At 37.8% G+C, this 20,368-nt stretch overlaps 1 protein-coding gene across 1 annotated transcript in view; it reads left to right on the forward strand.

Moving 5' to 3' along the window:
* PCDH9 (protocadherin 9) overlaps positions 1–20,368 on the forward strand; it is a 698,109-nt gene that overhangs the window by 297,272 nt on the left and 380,469 nt on the right. The window lies entirely within an intron of this gene.

Below are 20,368 nucleotides of genomic sequence, written 5' to 3' on the forward strand. Positions count from 1 at the left end.
TTTGATGCTGTGGTACCTACAACTCTATCCCAGCCAGCAGTAAATGCAGACTATTGAACATATGCTTTCCTGGCTAGCAGTCAGACTTTAGCAGAGATTCTTTTATGCATACACTCTCTTTTGAGCTAATGGAATAGTGACAACATGTTTTCTAAAGAAAACCTGTGTATGAGAAAATTGCTTAGACATGCATAATCTTTTTTCAAGAAGCTGTCAAGAATCTGTATTGACGCTTGATGGTATGTTATTAACATGCTTACAAAACTAATTTAAAGGCAGTAGAGCAGGGCTGTTTATACTATTTGTGATAATATTACCATTACTAATTACATTATATTGTAATACTCACTGATACAAATCAACTGCTGTCAACGTCAGGATTAGTGTGGGATGGTATAACAAGCCAAGATTTTAGACCTTTGAGTTCAGTTTGGCATAATCTTGTTGAAAAATGTTTTTAATCTCGTTCTTTAACATGAGTGGAACATGCTTGATCTCCAAATTACTGCAAAGACAGCATTTATTTATTGACTTCTGTTTTCACTTTAAGCTTGACTTTTATAGAATTAGAAAAAATTTAAAGAGATTGAAGACTATATTTTTTATTTAAAAAGGTAGTCATGTTTATGAAGAAGCACAATAGGGAAGTGTAATTTCTTTTTTTCTTAATATGATACTAATGGATAACACTGGGATCAATACAGTTCAGTTAAGCTATCTTAGGGTATGAATCAGCCTTTGACTGATTAGGCAGGCAGCTGTGTTAATTGTATGTAATGGGTTAAAACTCAGCGCAACCCCTTCCTCTCCTTCTAATATTAATATCTGTGTAAGAACTGGGATAAAATTTGTGACATTCAGACAGAAGAGAAAATAAGATAAGACTTACGAGAAACAAGGTATATGAATAATTGAATAGGACTGTCTGTAACAATGTAGGTTCTTTATGTAAATTTTGTAAATATTTATGTAAAAATATTTTTTTCAGTTTGTGAAAGGGAAAAGTTACTAACAGTGGGCTCAGTCAATCATATCCTAGGCATTGTAATCAGGGTAACTTCTGAAGTTTCTTTTAAGCATTGCTTTCTTTCTTTGATATCCTGATGGTCTTCATTAGGATTACTTTATCACTCTTCTTTATAGTGAGAAAAATAAATTGATCACAATAATCTCCTTATGATTTTCTTCTAACTATTGTCAGATGTTTACCTTACTTTCTTTGAATGGCAACAATAATTAACTGTACTCCTCCTCCTCAGCCAGAAGGCTGCTGCTCCCTTCATAATTTGTTCACTTCATAACAGAGAATTGCTGTGCTACCAGTCCAAATCATTACCAGAAAGTCTCAGTGTATATGTTTATTCCCAGCATGGAGTCGAGCTTGGAGTCAAAGCTTCGAGGATTGGAGTCCAAGCATTAAATTGGGAAAAAATTAGTACATTGAATCATAGTGCCAATTTCAAAGCTGAATCACATCTACCTTTGGGATTTTAGTAAAACGTAGCTTTGCATAACTAAGAGTCTTCCCACCAGACTAGCGTCCTCTTCTGAGGTGTAAAGGATTGTCCTTTGCAACATAATATGCTGCCTCTGAGAGAAAGAGAAAATGAGAGACATATTTTATTGCACTTAAAGAGAGATTCTATTTCACTTCTTTTCTTCTTCTTTTTTTTTTTTTGGCATACTGTCACTTAGCATTTAGAAATATCTGGAGATTACAAAAAGGTGTTTTCTTTTTCCCATTGCATATAGTTTGCTAACTTAATGCTGCAGCTACTGAAATGATCTCTCCCCTGGATGTTGCTGTGCTTCATATAATTGACCCATCTGTAGTTTCACCTGAAGAGAGTTTCACAGTCATGAGAGGTGGTATATAGACTTTTATCATCTGCTTTTGTCACAGTGTGTCCACAGAATAGGTGCAGTGCAATGAACAGCAATGCAAAGAGCCAGTCACTGTTGGTCAGGTAGTGGTTTGAATCTTTGACCTTTTTGACCTTAGAGTTATCAATAAGTAATCTACTTGTGGTTTTTCATAGATAAATCACATCTACTTTGAGCTAAATTGAAACCACCAATTTATTTCATCCACACAAGTCTAAATAGTGGTCATCTGTTTCTCAAGAACCACACATTATTCTTTGTCTTATATGACCATGTCTTTCCTTTGCCCTTGGAATGAGAATGGAAGACTTCACAGATCGTAATTTTAGGCAACACTGAAGAAGAAAAAAACACAATAATTTGATATTTGCAGGATGATAATATAATCTTTTATGGCTGAAACCAGTTATAAACTGTCATCATTAACAGTCAGTGCAGATCCATTTCAGCCATAAAGAATTGCACTGTACCAGAAATACAAAGAGGTTTTTAGTTAATAATTGGATTATGTTGTCCTTATATGTGGATTGCATCTAGATGTGTGTGTTCAAAATAAGCCAAGTCCTCTGTTGAAATTATGTATTCAGTACCTTACATGTGATAAAAATTTATACCTGTCAAATGGTCTCACATCAGGAGATCAGCGTTAATTAGACATTACATAGACAATAAATAGATGAGAGCAATGAATTGACTGTAGAATATGAAAGGTGAACTTACTGCTATGTTTGCACTGTCTTTTAAGTGTTAGTTCCACTTTACATCTCATTTTAACAGTTACTAGACAAGTACCAGAGATTTATTTAACAAAGGACTCTGGGACAAAGGCAGGGAATAGAGGTCCATGAGGCAATGGTGACTAAGAGACATGACTGTAACGGTACAATTTTGATAGCATAGAGTATTATGTTGCAAGTACATGGGGAAAAGCACATGGTTTGAAAATCGAAATTGAATTATGAAGTGTCTTTTTACTTTCTTCTGATGGGATAGAATTTCTCTGTGATCTCCAAGACATTTCTCTTACTAGATTTTCTGTGTTCTGTATTCACTGCTAACACCAGTACAGGTAGATTCTAGAGTAGGTTTAAAAAAAAAAAAGAGCAGTGAAAAAAGTGCTTGGTTTCTTTATCTAACAAAATATTCATTTGTCTTTCTAAAAACATACTTAATTCCTCACACGGGAAAATAATTGCATGTCTTGTGAACCTTTCAGTTCTAACACTGACATTATATTCTTAGTTTCATTCTTCTTAATAAATTATAATTTGCCTTTGTCATAGTTTAACCCGGGCAGGCAGCTCAGCACCACACAGCCGCTTGCTCACTCCCCCCTGGTGGGATGGGCGAGAGAATCGGAAGGGTAAAAGTGAGAAAACTCCTGGGTTGAGATAAAGGCAATTTAATAGGTAAGGCAAAAGCTGCACACGCAAGCAAAGCAAAACAAGGAATTCATTCACTACTTCCCATCGGCAGGCAGGTGTTCAGCCATCTCCAGGAAAGCAGGGTTCCATCACGCGTAACGGTTACTTGGGAAGACAAACGCCATCACTCCGAACGTCCCCCCTTCTTCCTTCTTCCCCCAGCTTTATATGCTGAGCATGACGTCATATGGTATGGGTCATTGGGGTCAGCTGTCCCAGCTGTGTCCCCTCCCAACTTCTTGTGCACCCCCAGCGAACTCGCTGGTGGGGTGGTGTGAGTAGCAGCAAAGGCCTTGACTCTGTGTAAGCACTGCTCAGCAATAACGAAGACATCCCTGTATTATCAATGCTGTTTTCAGCACAAATCCAAAACATAGCCCCATACTAGCTACTGTGAAGAAAATTAACTCTACCCCAGCCAAAACCAGCACAGCCTTTTAAGGTTTTACTTCATCCTTTAGAAAGTGACTGTGCCCATGTGGGGTTTTTTGTTGGTTTTGTTTTTGAAAACAAGCAAAATTGCTTATCTCTGATGTACTTTGCTGCTTTTACTTTCTGGTGTTTTTTTCCTCTTCCATGATGAGCAACCACCACCAGTAGGTATTATGTATTTTATATCTTTCTGTGTGTTTTCAAGTCCTGTAAATTACTGCATTTAAAAATAAAGGCAAGCTGTAGGCAAAAGAATGCCGAAGTCAATTTAAACCATGCCAGCTGTCAAAGAAGAGAAGGGCAAGGACTTATCTGGTGCTGCTTCTTCAACTGAATGTTTATTGTGGAGGTATTTTGTGTGTGTGTGTATTAATGTGTCAAAGTGCAAATCAGCCCATCATCCTTATTTCTCCTTCTTTCTGTCATCTGCTGGATCTTTTATTTCTTCACTGTAATTAAAAGATCAGTAGTTCATCATGCTTGAATTCTTCATAAATGAAGGCAATGTTACAGAATCTTCACAGAAATTATGGCATCTTCACACGAAGGTATATTCCTATGTAAGAATCTATGCAGAACTGTATCATTTCCAGACGGCACGTCAGTGCAGTACAGCCTCTCACAGGCTCTCTAAATGAGCAATTAAATGCTATGCTCTCCTGTCAGTTCTTTCTTATATATACACTACTGTGCTGTTGAAGTGTAAAAATGAACAAAGGAAATTATCCTTGCTAAGGCCTATTAATGATCAGCCATAAACAAGTCTCATAGTTTTTCTTAGGACACTGTTGTTAGTACTACCTGATTTGACAGGTTACGGTGTATTTTATTTTTATTTCTCTGCAAGAGCCTCCAGTACTATTTCAGTGGGAGAAAATTGAGAATTATGGTGGGGTAACTATGCTACTGTATTACAGCCAAAAAGACAGTAAATTCTTTTGAATACAGAAATTCCTTGCTAAGTTTCGTTGTGTTGTTTTTTTTTTTTTTTAAACTGTATAAGAATTATCATTTTCCTGAAATGAGAGACCAACAGTCTACAAATCGAAGTGATTTATTGAGGCATACAAATAAGGATTTAATTTTTTTCCTTTTAGGCACTGAAATGTCAGACATACGTTGCAGGTTGTGTGAGGCTAGATGGGAGAAATGGGCATTGAACCTCAGTCCCTTAACTCCTTATTTGCTGGGAGTGAGAGATGAGGCTGTTGAGAGGCCCTTATGTTTTGGTCCATTTGTTTCAGAGAGGTTTGCCTGATTAGAAAGTTTACGTACACACATTTTAGTTTTGTAATTCAGACAGCTTAACTTCCACAGGCACTGTGCGAAAATGTCTGTACAAATGGTTTGAAGAGGCCAGAATTAAGTATTCGGTGTCCAGGTAACCAAGGTTCTTCATAATCAGGGTTTCACTTGTGAAATTGAGCTAAACTTTTGAGGATAACAAAGTACAGCAGGCTTTCTTCCTCAGCCAAGGTTATGATTTCTGGTGTCTGTATTTTTTAATATATGATCCTAGCGGAAAAGGAGAGGAAAAAACTAAGAAGTTTGATTAATGGAAGAAGCTTAGAAAGAGCTAAGTTTGAGGACTGATCTCAGAGCTCTTAGGCTGGAAAAAACGTCCCATTAATTTTAGTGGGAGTTTTGACTGCACAAGGACTTTCAAGATCAAGTACTTTCTTGTTCATTAAAGGATAGACAGTAATTAGAAATAAAGCACAGAAAAGATTTTATATAGTATTGCTTTTGTCAGCTGAAAAAATCCATATTATTGTAGGAGTTTTAGGCTAATCTTCTCTCTCCCTTTCTTGCATAAAATGATGACACAGTAGGTTGTTTTCATTACTCGTAGAGGCCTGTGGTTCTATCTGTTCATTTTATTGGGAAAAAGAAATTGGCAAGTTTTATCTGTGTTATCTTCCTTGCTGTTGGATTGCAATCTCATCTATGATGCTGACTTTGTCATTTCCCTCCTCCATCCAAACTGTTTAGCTCAAGATATTGCCACAACATTTTTGTTTGTAAATGTTGGATGATAAATGAAATAAAAAGCCAGTGTGCATTTTGGTTGAAGGATTTTGCTGGTGTCAGCTCATGAAATAGAGGAACAGTTGGAAAGAAAGAGAGAAAACTGTACTAAGTTTTACAGAAACAAATTTTGCATGTTTTATGATACCTTAAATTATGTTGACTTTTGAACACCTGTTAGGGAAGAAACTATATATACCTAAGACCTCTTGAATCCAGCCCTGAATTTGAAATGTATGGCAGTCATGAGCCATTTCAGGAATCATGAATTAGGTCATCAACTGATGGGAGTACTTTCTACACTGAACTCAGGAACAAGGGACTCATCTCCTGTTAGAACTTCAAACCATTCTTTGTAATATTTAAAAATACATTTAATGTTACTGTTTCCATACAACTACTCCCCCCCCCCCCACCCCGCCCTTCTTTCCCTCAGCCTCTAGCTGTAATTTATTTGGGTGAAGAGTATGGTCTTAATTTTAATTCCAGTTGGAACTGCCACTGGTTGTAAGACTGAGAGCAGGTGCCACTTTCTTTACAGCTTTCTACCATGGCAGGTGGGAGGTGGTGGATGGCATTTCTACCACGCCTGCTGGGCACAGGGAAGCTGTAGAGGTATGGGGAGCCAGAGAAGCTGTTGTGAAGCTGTTGCTTCCCTGGTTTTCTTTGCTGGCTCTGCAATACGTAATGATCTTAATCATTCCCAAAAGCAAGGGAAAGTGAGAAAGACATATTTCACGTTGGATGTAGCAGTAGTCTGCTTTTTGAGAAAGTAGCTATGTAGAAAAAAAGCATCCTATTTAATGATGCCATGCATTTGTCTTTTAAATCTACAATTGTTATATGAATGAGATTTTATTTCTTCTCATTCCTGTTTTATTTTGATGGTCTCCCTAAGCTTTCAACTCGCAAAGGGGATGGGGGAAAGCATTCATTTTTTGTTGTTATTGAAATTACTCGTGATTCCTTTCCAATTATTTTCAGGAAACAATACTTATTATTTCTGCAGAGGTGACTTATTTCTGTAAAGGTGACTTTCTAACAAGTAAGGGAGTATTGGCTAATATGGCACACAGTCTACCTTCAGAAACTCATCACTTTAAAGTGGATAAAACTGTGCAATATACATTCTAAAAAGAGAGCTTGATCCACAGGGACTCCCTCTCTGCTTTTTTACCAGTTTAATTCTGTTGCCTTTGGGTGAATTGCACTTCATTTGTACTCATGTAAATGAGGAAAACAATCATATGTAAAATATCAGAGGAGATACATGCAGATTTTAAAATGAGGCATTCTCAGTGGCTTTTACCTTTCTGTTAAGCTATACGTATTAATCTCCATGGATTTTGTAAGTGCCTTTTGATTCACAGCGTAGGACCAAATAGCATTTCTGCTTGTGTAAAGCATTTTGGGTTTGGTTTTCTTTCAAATGAAATTTTAGATGACAAAGAAGGGGCTTCCTGAAGTTAGTTGGAAATGTGACTTCAGATATCAGAGGACAGTATTTTTGGTAGATAAAAATACTTAAGATGACTTTCTGCTTTCAAGGGGATTTCTTGAAAAAGCTTTCAGAACTGTGATATTGATATAATTCTCCAAGAATACACAACTTGTGTGAGATATCTGAGGTACCTGTTGGGAGTACTTTGGAAGAGACATGTGTTTTCCATTGCGAATAAAAGTACTATTTGATGTAAAGTTTTCTGAGGATTTTGCTCGCTATACGATGGTAAAGGAATGGATAAACCATTCTGTACAGAATACTAATGTCCTTTCTGAATATGGTGCACAGAGTGTTTGTTTGCAATTTGGGCATATTACTCTACAGAGAATGGATTTGAAATTGTCCCACTTTCCAGAAACATTACTCTTAACTCTGGGAGGCTTTCTTTTCTCAAATAAAATAGAACAGTACAAAGGCCTGGTGCTGGGTTGATACCTGGGTTTCTGACTGTCTTTCCGTAAGCATGTGTTGTTCCGGCTTAGACTGCTCAGGATTATTGTGGTACTATTCTGCTGTCGGGTTGGATAACCAATTCAGTTCCTGTAGGAATATGTGGTTTTGAAGGCTCTGCAAACTTGGTAACCTACTGAACTTTCCCTCCACAGTTCTCTTACAGTCGCATACACACAGGGTCCGTATGACTCGAGTCTTCAGAGACATGATATTTTGGGGTGTCTGAGTATTATACTCAGGAGGGAACCTGAAGTACATGGAGCTATTTATATTCAGCAGTTAGTAACAGAGCATGAACATCCATTAATGCTCCCACATTAAACACAGCTTTAATTGCAGTTTTAAAGATCTGCTGGTTTTGCTTTTTAGAGTCTCAGGGTTGATTAATAATATCTTAATAAAAAGCTTAATAGTGCATTAAATTAAAAAAAAAGTTTCTTCTTATTATGAGACAGCGATTTCAGTTGGTAGTTCACTAAACAGAACAATAAAAACCCATCTGAAAATCTGTTGCCTGGCTGCAGGAAAATGTTATACAACCAGCCTTCAGAAACCAAACTGATGTTTGGTGTAGCATTTTAAATGTTACCACGCATACGTTTGGTAACACTAGACTATGGCCTCTGAAGTTTGTGAACCCTCATAAAAAGTTGTTTATCTATCTTCAGTCGAAATTTGCTCACATTTTGCTTTCTATATTACCAATATTGGGCCACTGGGGAGGTGGGTTATCTGAAGAACCGTAGTAAGAATGACAAATCTTTTTTATTTAAATATTATTGCTTTTTAGGCACTGAATTTTGGAGATATGCCGAAGTACTTGTGGGAGATTTGGGTACCTGACAAACCATGGGTGGTAAGATATCAGATGCACTGAAATAAATAAAATAAACATTTAATTTTATGATAGGTATTTTGCGCCCTGCTGTCACTGAATTCAATGGGCAAAACTCCTGCAGGGCTCGTAAGAAGTGCATTACTGCAAATTTATGCAAGTGTGTTTCCATTCTTTTCAATATTGTCACACTAGTGTGAAGTTGAAGTAATGCCTGTAGTGAACTGGAACCGGGAACAGGGGGAAGAGAGAATTGCTCAGCTGAAGGTTATAATAAGACTTTTTCTCTTATCTGTACTCAGACAAGCAAGCAGTTAGCTGTTGCCCGTCAGAGCAATTCATGGTTCACAGCTGGGCCTACTGAATAGTACCGTTCTCCAGGCATCCTCTTGTTAGTCTTGTTTAACGCTTGCTCTGGACTCCACCCCAGTAAGCCAAGGAAAATAACAATCTCCTTTTGAGCGCCATGTGGACCTCTCAGAAAATGAGTCTGGCAGACGCTGTCTGTCCTCCACTTTCAGAGGCAGTAATCAGAGAAGAACCAGGGTTCAATGCTTTGATTTCTAAAGCTCTGCAGTAAGGAGGAGCCATGGCCTATTTAGATGCATAATTTATTCTCTCTGCAGAACTCCAGTCTAGTCCGTTGGTTTCTGTGCTGTTTTTTTTTGTGTGAAATAAAGGACTGTAGTATCTGTCCCCTATCTGTGCTTTTTAAAGAGAGTGTCTCTAAAATTAATACCAGAAAACTCCAGGTAGAAGTTCAGAACTTCCACTTGTTTTAAAGGTTAAAAGTAATAAATGCAATTTAAATTTAGTTGCATCTTATGATACATTTAATTACATTTGCTTAACTATCCAAACTGCAAGATCACAGTAAAAAGTTGTTTCCTTTAGAACATAGGCCTCTTTCCCCAAAACTAAGCACTCTGTGGCACTTGCTTTAAGCTACATCAGAAGAAGAAAATTTCCTGGAAACTGGAGTTTTCAGTATCAGACATTACATTTAAAACTGTATTTTCTAACTACCTACTGGGTATTTGACTTTTTAGCCGTAATAGTAGGCTATTTCAGCCTCAATATAGACTTTTCAGAGATAAGGGAATTGTTTTCATTTTTTAGTGGAAAACATTCCGAATAAACTTTGTTGAATCTCTATTAGTGTACTATAAAATTGATATAGACACATAAATCTAGATATCTATCTATCTTATCTATCTCCTCTCTAATGATAGAGAATGCTGTGGTTATATATTAATTCAGCAACACAAGACTTCTGAAGGAAATTTTGAATGAAAAAAAGCCATCATACATAGTTAGGACAAAGTAATTTACAGTGAACACAATAATAAGTGGGATTCGCAGTTGGACTAGATGATCATTGTAGGTCCCTTCCAACGGAAATATTCTATTCTATTCTATTCTATTCTATTCTATTCTATTCTATTCTATTCTATTCTATTTTATTCTATTCTATTCTATTCTATTCTATTCTATTCTACTCTACTCTACTCTACTCTACTCTATTCAGCTCCAGATACTAGAAATTTAGGTGCCTATAGCCATATATAAATTCTTATTAAGGCAACGGAGAATGGTTAGACCACACTGAGGTGGATTCAGGCAGTGGAGTACCATATGAGACTAAACATGCGCTTAAGCTGTTAGATCAGTTTTGGGATGTCTTTTTTTGTATCTGTACTAAAGTGTAATGTTTTAGCAGAAGCTGTCGCTTCTAATATTTTAATTCATTGGATATTAATTACAAAATAAAGAGTCTTGATATACTGCTTTATTTAAAGCTCTAAGAAAAATATATATGTAATGCTTTGTGGTTGAGTCCACTTTTTTGAGGGAAAGTATATTATTCTATACATTACATTGTAAAAGCTGGTCTTTCAAGAGTTACAGGTGTTAGTAAAATCTTTTTCATGGAAGTTGGATGTTAATTACTGGAAAGTAAGTTCTAAAGTAACTAAACAGGAAGAAAGTTCTAAGCTTTTAAGCTAATTTCTGGAAGATTTTATGGAACTCTCTCAGCCTTTCCCTAAGAATTGTTGCTCTTTGTCAGACAAATATTTTCAGCCAGGTTCAATACTTCAAGAGGGTTAAACAAATGGGTAAACTATTTCTCATGTTTGTTCTAGGTTTTAAAAAATGGGAAAATTTATTCCTTTTTCTCTACCAGCTGATATCGGGCATGGAAAACTTTGGGCTTTTTTTTTTCTGGTTGACAACAGCAGCCTGGCTAATCAGTCTAATTAAAGGTTCTTTTCCATCCACATGAATGTTAGGCTTTGAAAAAATCCTCCAACCCTTTACTTATGGAAAGCATTTTAAATATTTTAATTTATTTTTATCATTTCAATATTGATAGATCTTCACAGTCTGAGCAATAACTAAGTAATGTTGATGGTCTGTAGAGTGAATGAGGACTGCTCATTTTGCAATGCATTATTGAGTATGAATAAAGATGTATTGTATTCTTGCTTTTTAAAAAACAGTTGAATTACCTGTGAGTACTTTGCTCATCTAAATAGCAATTACACAGTCTCTTTCTAAAGGATTCTTGGCAAAGCAAATCTCCATTAACATTGTATGTAATAGAATCCAAAAACCCCTCTTAAAACAAGTTTCAGACCTAATGGATTTTCTATTTCTTTAAGTGAAATTTCAGTCATTGCCTTTAATGTTGGTGGTAGCTGGACCTAAATATTAGATGCAGAAGTTCTTAAGTAAGTGTCTGGTATATCTGATTAAGTAGCAGTTCAGACAGCATGATTTTGTGGGGGAACTGGGCTGGGGTGGGATGGGCAGGAACAGAAACACAACACTCGATGATGAATAATCTAAAATGTATTTAGCATGTGGGAGGGATGGTAGCACGTGGGTAGCAATTTGTCTTTTAAGAAGCCTATTCTACAACACACATACATGCATGCACACACACACACACACACATAGACACCAGTCAAAGCTGCACTTCCCCCAGCCCAGTTCAGACCAGCATGCAGGGGTACAGGGCGCTCACTCCGATTGTGCGACATGTCTGGCTGCTAGTTGCCCGCCGGACTCCTATGTGCACGGCTCAGACTCAGCCTTCTGTGTGATGCTGGATGACCACGGATGTGTCCACTCATGAGGAGTTATTGTCTTAACTGTTTATTGCTTTGTAAATCATGTTGTTGGCGTAAGCCACCATAAGCCAAGCTAGTGAGCCATGTGGCCTCACTAGTCACGTAGCCTCAGGCCAGTCTCCTTGATATCATCCACATGGAAGGCTGACTAGCAGTTGTCACTGAGGTTTCTATCACTCTGATCTCCCAACCCAAATGTGTTACAGAAGTGTGAAGTCAGCAACAATTATATGATGGAGTACAGCTAGTGCAGCTTTGTTTTCCACCTCGTACCAGGTTAATTTTGTTATTTGCAGATGGGCAGATATAGTCATGGTCCCATTTATCTGAGCAATGCTTTTGGGTAGACTCTGTCTTGTGACATGTGATCAAAATGATCCCTTGTAGGAATATAATGGTGCTTTTGCATTGATAACACTGACATCTGTTCCTTTGGGGTGGAAACACCCCCTCCCGCCCCAACACAGAAACACACAAATCTGGGAGTATGCACATATAAGAGGGAGAAAAACTGCATGGAATAATCAAAAGCGGGAGACAGATTTGTGAAGGATATGTTATGAGCATGAAGCTTATGACTGAGCTTGTCCTAAAGTAACAGTCTTTCTTCGAGAGAGGAAAGAGATGCAGAGCTGTAGGAAATGGGCTAAGGTTAAAGGAAAGAATCTGAGACTATTCAAATATCTTGTTTGAGTATGTTCCATATAAATAACTTGGTTTCAAAACAGTAGATCATGCAGGAATATTTTTTTTGCTGTAAAAAGGGGAAAAAAAAAAGATGTAGCTTTTTCTCTGCTGTTCAAGTTAGATGATAATAATTGCTTGAGTCAGGATTCTGAGAAGAGGAATGCCCTGTACATTTTATTTTTTGGAGTTTGCATATACAGATATTGTTACTAACCCTGGCAGAAGTTTTCACAATTTGTATTTTGTTCTGATCATAACTCTTTGTGCCTATTAGCTGGTAAAAGAAGTCTCTTAACTTGGATGTAATTCAGGGATGTTGGACAAACACTGATCTTCTTTGTAATTGGATTTTATTATGACTTTGTTTTCAAAAGTAAGCTGCTTTTTAGTTTAGAACCATCATTAAAATTAGTTGTGAAGCAGCTCTTTCAAATGAATCAAAACAGATGCTGGTCACTGAGGTACTACTCTTCTGTCTCAAATGTGGTTGCAGCGAAACTGAGCAACCTCAGGTTTATATAAAAATAAATGTTTATTATATATCTTGACTTCATTTTTCTCCCTAATTAGTAGCATGCAATGTACCATTCTGATTTTTGATTCACCCCCTTGGTGCCTGCACCTCCCCTTAGGGATCCCAGCTGTTTTCCTCTCCTGCTGTAATTGAAATCAAACTTGTTCCAGCCTGTAATTGATAGTGAATCTAACCATCTAATGTTTTCAATGAGACAGATGCACAGCAGAAGCACATGAAGCGGCATATGGAAAACCAAGTGCCCTACTGGGGTGAAGATAGATCTATTCTTGTTTTGTTATGCAATATTCCGATACTTCCACCAACTAGCTCACCTACATTTTAGTAAGTTAAGAGTGTGATATGTGTAGAAAATTTGGAGTATATGCGATGTATTAATTGAAATGGTTAGGCCAAGTCTTTCTGTCCTCATGAAGAACTGTGCTTCCAGACTGCTCTTACATATTATCCTCTTTGCCTGCTCTTACATATTATCCTCTTTGCCTGCTCTTTTCTCTTGCAATGTTAAGGAAAAGTATTCTACTGTCTGTCTGAGCATTGTTATGACAGGTCTAATGGCTCATATGGGAATGTAAATCTAGATGTTCTCTCTCACCCTTGTTTTGGCATCTAGTGCAAATCATAATCTTGTATAAAGAATGAATCTTTTTGTCTCTGGGTGAAGACATTTGCTAGGAATGTGCCACTGGAAGCAGGATGCTAGTCTCTCTCAGTACTTCAATATATTCCTGTTTTTCTTTCTCTCTTAAACCATATAATGCTTCCATTATTAGTGAATAAAATAGTAAGATGTTCCTTTATCCTATATCTCTCCGTCTCTCTCTCTGTACATAGTATATAAGATAAAAGAGCATCAGTCATGAATTTTTACATTTAAATAATATTTTAATATTTTAAAACATGCGGGGTTTTGGTTGTGGTTTTTTCCCTCCCTGGGATCTACTGTAGTTCCTACGCTAAAAGGGTTATGTAGTTTTAATAGCTTAGTTCAATTCTTCTACCTCTAGCTTCTCTTCATGACACAATATACAGTAATTAAATATAGAACTAAAGAGAAGTCATAGGTTAATAATAACTTCATTGGCTGCTGTATTGCTTGAGATATTTTTGAGGCATATTTTCTTAGCAGAAATAATGTAATAGTCCCCTATGTGGATTTCCTCATATCTGGTTTTGAAAGGAGCCTCCTGTGTTCCTTCCAGTGCTACTGATAACGAGGTGTTATCGGTACATCTGAGTCAGGCAGACTAAGGCTTTGAGCGATTGCATCTGTAACTAAGACTGAAGACCTAGCTTAAGTCAAAAATCGCACTTACTCTGTACTGTTCCTGACTCTAAGTATGGTTGCCCTGTGTAAAGTTCAGCAGGATTTCTCCTGGGGTAGCAAAGTTCCTTTAGGTATATCTAAATAAATATTAGCTTTGTGGTGAATACTTATAAAGAGATTTGGAGGAAAGCTAGTTATTCTATAACTCCTTAGATTATACCTGGTTTCTCAGGGACCTGAGGAAAAATAGAGGTGAAATTAACTTCTTTACGCTGTTCACAATCACAGTGGAGATTATTCTCGTTAAATATTTATCCATCGTGGAAGAGGAAAAGAGTTGAGTAATCAAACAGTTGGTGTTAATTTAAATGTCATAACCACAATTAGAAAAAACATCCTTGCAATCAAATTTTATTGTGGTTTCCCAATCTGTGTTCTGAAAATATCCTTCACTCGAGGATTTCCACTCTGCAGGAAGAGAGTACAATATGGGTTTGACTCAAGTTTCCTGATCTTTTTCCTCTTTCCCAAAATTCCATAAACTTTCTGTGACTCAGTGATCACTTTATAAGATATACCAGGTTAATTTGGGGTTGTCAGTTGTTTCCTACAAATAGATTTGCCCCCAACTTGATTACCCTCTACCCTGAAAGAATGATCTGAAGCCACTTGCTGTACTTTCTGTGTGACCTTAATGAAACCAATACAAGTGACAGTAGAGGGAGAAGTCGGTGTGGTTTTTTGACTGGTTGTGGTTGTTGTTGTTTTTTAACATCTCCTGTTTGTTTGTATGTTTGTTTTTGTGGAGATGGAGCTCATGTACAAAGTAGTGTAGTTTTTTGATGTTATTACAACATCAACTCATTTCATACTGTCTCTGTCAGATTATTTATCTGATACTATTTCTAATAGCATCATCAGAACACTTTAAGGAGTTAAGAATAGTTCTAATATTAAAATGTGTAATCTTTGACGTATGGTGAGCTTTTCTGTGTATTACACAGAAAAAATGATTTATTATCCGTTGAAATGTTATATAAAAATGAAAAGTACTAAATATATTAAGACTAGGCATGTGATTATTCTTAATAGTCTTGCTATATGCATGGAGTTCTATTATCATGGAGTAATCTAAGTTGGAAGGGACCTTCAGAGATTATTTGATACAATGTCCTACCCAAAGAGGGCTAATTTAGATCAGGTTGTTCAGGGCTTTGCCCAATCAAGTTTTGAGTATCTCAAAGACTATCTCCAAGGCTTGCCACAGCCTCACTGGGCAGCCTGTTCCAGGGTTTGATCATCCTTGTGAAAATTTTTTCCTTCATATCAAATTAGAATTTTCCTTCCTGCAGCTGGTCTCTGTTGCTTGTCATCCTATCACTGTGCGAAAAGAGTCTGGCTCCATGTTGTCCAGGCCCTCCCGTTAAGCAGCTAAACTGCAATAACTTTTGCATCTTGAGGGTGAGCACATGCAGCTCTCAAAGGCCTTCTTTATATTCTCCAGCTTCCTGAGCAACTTAGTGACCCTTTGCTGGGCTTACTCCAGTGTTTTTTCTGTACTGGAGAGCGCAAAACTGGACATATCATTCCACATGCAGTCTCATACATGCTGAATAGAAAGGAAGAATTGCCTCTCTGAGCTTTCTGGCTACATTTTTACTGATGCAGTTTGTCCTTTGTTTAAGGACACACTGCTGGCTCATGCTGAAATGGTTGTCCACCAGGACCAACAGGTCTTTTGCTGCATAGCTGTTTTCTGTCTAGTTGGCCCCCAGCCTGCATCGCTGCATGGGGTTATCCCTTCCTGGGGCAGGACTCCACGTTTGCCATTGCCGCACTTCTTGAGGTACCTGCTGCCCCCTTATCCAGCCTGCCAAGCTCCCTCTGAATAGGAGCCCGGCCTTCCAGCATGCAGAGCACCTGCCCCCAGCTTGGTGTCATCTGCGCACTTGCAGAGGATGGACTCTGCCTCGTGATCCAGCTTATTAGCCAAGACATCAGATGCAAAGGCAGTATTGGGCCCATTATTCACCCCTGTTAACCAGCTGCCCGTTGGACCGTGCACCTCTGATCACAACCCTTTGAACCTGGCAGTCCAAGCAATTTTCCAGCCACCTGGTAGTCCACCCATCCAAACCATATTTCATCAAGTTGTTAGTATGGACAAAGAAAAGTGTTGCTAACATCAAGGAACTCATCACAGAAGCCAGTCAGGCTGGTCAAGCACACTTTCCCCTTTGTGAATGCATGTAGGCTGTTTCCAGTCTCCTTCTCCTCTTTTATGTGCCTGGATGTGGCTTCCAGGAGGATTTGTTGAGTAGTGAGACTAGGCTGACTGCCCTGCAGTCCCCCTGATGATCCTCCTCCTTCTCTTCGAAAATGGGCAATTTTTCTAGTCATCAGGAACCTACCCCGATCACCAGACATTTGTAAGACCATAGACAGTGGCCTTGAAATGACATTGTCTGTCTTTCTCGGCGCTGTTGGAGGCATCCCATCTCATCCTATGTCAAATTTACTTAATTGTTTTCTACCTTGATCTTCTACTGCAGGTAATTCTTCAGCCTCCCCGATCCTGGCATAGGCTCAGAGGACCTGGGAGGCTTGAGGCAGTTCTTACCAGTAGAAACTGAGGCAAACAAGACATCTAGTAGCTCAGCTTTTTCTGTGTCCTTTGCCACTAGGTTCTCTACCACTTTGAGTGGTGGCCCCACATTTTCCTTTGTCTTCCTTTTGCTGATAGTATAACTTTCTTTTTATGCTTCACAGTCCTCACTAGTATCAAGTCCTGGAGAGTATTGGCTTTTGTAATTCAGCTGAGCTCTGTCAGGATTTCCCCATTATCCACACTGACCTTATGCTGTGCTCGTTCGAGTTCCTGGGCATCACACTGGACTTTTCCTGTGCTTTGAGGAAGCAGTCATTGATGATCAATCAGCTCTCTTGAGCTCCTTTACCCTCCAGGGCAGTCTCCCATTAGCCCCCACCAAGCAGATCCCTGAACAAGTTTAAATCTCTTCTCTAAAATCTAGGTTTGTAATATTTTTTCTGTTTTTTTTTCTTTTTTTTTTCTTTTTTTTTTTTTTTTTGAGTAATAGGTCCAACTGAGTATCTCCTCTGGTCAGTTTGTCAGCCACCTGTACACCTGTATCAAAAAAACTGTTCTTGATACTTGACAGAAATCTCTTGAAATTTTTGTGCTCCACCATTTTGCCCTTTCAGAAGATGTTGGCGTGGTTCGTATCCCCCCTAAGAACCTTGTGATTGTGAGGCTTCCGCCAGTTTTCTAAAGGAGGCTTCATTTCCTCTTCTTGATCAATTAGTCTTTATCAGACACTCATCACTGTACCCACCCTGATCTTGACCCATCACCTCTGGACCGGTTGGTCCCCTGCTCCAGTGCAAATCTCCATGAATTCAAACTGCCCTTTTCCATAGAGCGCAACCTCTCCTCCTCACTTGTCCTGAGGAGCCCGTATGGGTTCCCTGTGATTTGTTTTCCACTCTGCATGTGTTTGTGTTAAGGCACCTGAGGTGAGCCCCTCCACAGGGGATGTTCCTCATGTTTTCTCTTGAGCACTTTCTCGCTTTCTCCTATCCCTCCTCTAAGTCTCAGATCTTTTGTCCACCATCTCCAGGTGTTTAAAGCCCCTTTCACTAGATTAGTAAGCCTCTCTGCAAGGCTGGGTCTTGACCCATTTTATTAAATATACTATGACATAGAAATATTTTGAGATATGTTTAACGTGTACATACAAAATATCTATGCATATATTTAGTGTCTGCCCGTGCTTAAATACTGTATGCAAGTTTATGAAGACAACAGACACTTTGTATATATTGTTATACATTTGTGCACAGCAAGAGAAAGAGCAGAATGTAAAAATTTCTTAAAGTACTGAATAATTATCTTTTTGTTTGGGATTATTGTCTTCAGCTTTTTATCTCCTACATGCATTACTGGCACTCTTCAGTCTGATTTTTCAAAAGGTACAATGTGGTTTTGGTTTTGTTGAAAGTGTGAAACAGAAAGCAGTCATACATACGCCTGGCCAATCTGATGGTGATGGTTTATTCTTCTTTGTAAAGAAGGTGTTGAATTGTTTTGGAAAGGCTGGTCCTGTGTAGGGATTCAAAACACAGGAGTTAAAGAGATACAACTTCCATGTTCTTTTCTTCCAGAACTATAATCATATACAAAATAAATTTAACAAATCATCAGCATATATTATTATAAACACATTTGAACTGTAGTACTGAATTGGACTTTCAAAAAAGACATTTTTAAATACTCCCACAGATTTATTTTGTTTAAAAGCTAGTTTTCTTTGGGGGAGGGAAAAATCCTTTTCATGTATCTGAATATTTTAGGGAAGATATATCTATTATTTAATGTTACTAAGATGCCAGTCTTTTTTTGGGAAGGAGGATGCCACAGAGGTTATCCAAGTGATTTTGTTTGATAGTATATTCATATGAGAAGTCTCTTGGACATTCCTGTTTGTATACCATTGTTTATGTTATTTTGTCTTCTTAAACCAATAATTATCATTGTAGGTGGGAGAGGTGAGGAAGTATGTATGAGAACAGTTCTTCATGAGTTTTCTTCATCTGTCCTATCCCTATTAAAATAAATTTACTTTCCATATTGACGGAAATGCTTTCAGTTGCATTTTCCCTTGGAGGAGGAGAGAATTAAAAAGAATATTATGTTCCATAATTCAAAGGTTTTACGATCTAGTGTTAAATGCAAAGGTGGAGTACAATAAAAAAAGGGTACAAGTGTGATTCACACTAATATAAATTTTACTCTTTTTTGGGGGGGGATATGCATTTCCTTTGATTGAAGATTATAGTGTCACAAAAAGAAGAAATTTTTTTTCTGTTGATGTTTACCTGAGATGTTGTTTCTTAGGTATCCTGTCTTATATGCTTCTAAATGGGTAGTTGACCGTATTAGAGAGCATGCAGCATACTTTATTGTATCTCAAATGTTAGCAGACCCCATGTTTAGACAACTGAATGAAGTCTTAGTACTTCACTGCCTGTAACTGGAGCTTAAACACCTGTATTGTGGATGCCTAACTTCGGGTGTCTGAGCCTAGAGTTGAAACACAGCCTTCAAGTTCATCCTGGTTTTGTTTGGGTTGGGTTGGGTTTTGTTGTTGTTGTTGCTTTTTCCAAATCATATCCAGTGAATTTGTTAAAGAAATTTGGGAAAACTCTGCTCACAGAGATTGAAGTGGTGTATGGATGCTTAACATTTTTGCCCATCTTTTTTGTGCCGTGCGACAAGAGATTATGTCCTCAGCAAGACCTGTAAAAAACCAGCTCACATGGTTGTCACTGAAAGCAGAATATGATAAGTTTTCAAATGCAGAAATTGAATAAGGACATGAAATGTCAGTATAGGCTAGCAAGAGTGTCTTGTGGGGATAAACAGAAGTGATACATAAAATGTAATTCAGCACCATCTTTGTCAATGACTGAAGAAGCATAGATAAGGATACCTTTATCCTGATTAAAGTCAGTGGACATTTACCATTGACCTTCATAATGCTTCTAGATTTTACCCACTCTATTTGGCTGAACTGGAAGTTGACCAAGTATGGGCTGGTGATTCCTCTCATCTGTAGAATTTAGTCTGTTCTGGATAAAAACTTTGTTACTATTCCCTTCATCAGTGTGAGATATGCAGACATTACTTAATAGCTTTAAAAAGTTTTCCTCATTTGTGATGGTACACCTGATTTGAGCAGAGTAGGATCAAACATTTGTAGTGAATTTAGTAGCCTCTGAGGATCCAAAATATGAATAAGAAAGAGGTTTCAATTTTTTGCATGCATGATGTATCAGATTAATTGTTTCTGGTTTAGGATTAATGAGGCTTCATGGGTAGGGATAGAGTGGATAAGCAGTCAGTGATCTTTGTAGGAAAGGAATGGAAAGTATTTTATTCTGAAATGTTTCAACAGTGCTGATTCTTTTAAATCAATTTTCTGGGTTTAATACAGTGCTGTTTTGAGCTGTCATATTTCTTATATATTGCAGTGAAGTAAACCCTCACAGCCTGGACCTTCCTTTAGAAGATTGGGTATATACGCTTGGGTACGTGAATGTAGCAATCGGGAAATAGCACAAAGTGAAATGGCTGTTACTGCATGTTCTTCAGCATGACAATGTAC

Source organism: Calonectris borealis, chromosome 1 (assembly GCF_964195595.1).
Source record: "Calonectris borealis chromosome 1, bCalBor7.hap1.2, whole genome shotgun sequence".
Classification (NCBI taxonomy): domain Eukaryota; kingdom Metazoa; phylum Chordata; class Aves; order Procellariiformes; family Procellariidae; genus Calonectris; species Calonectris borealis.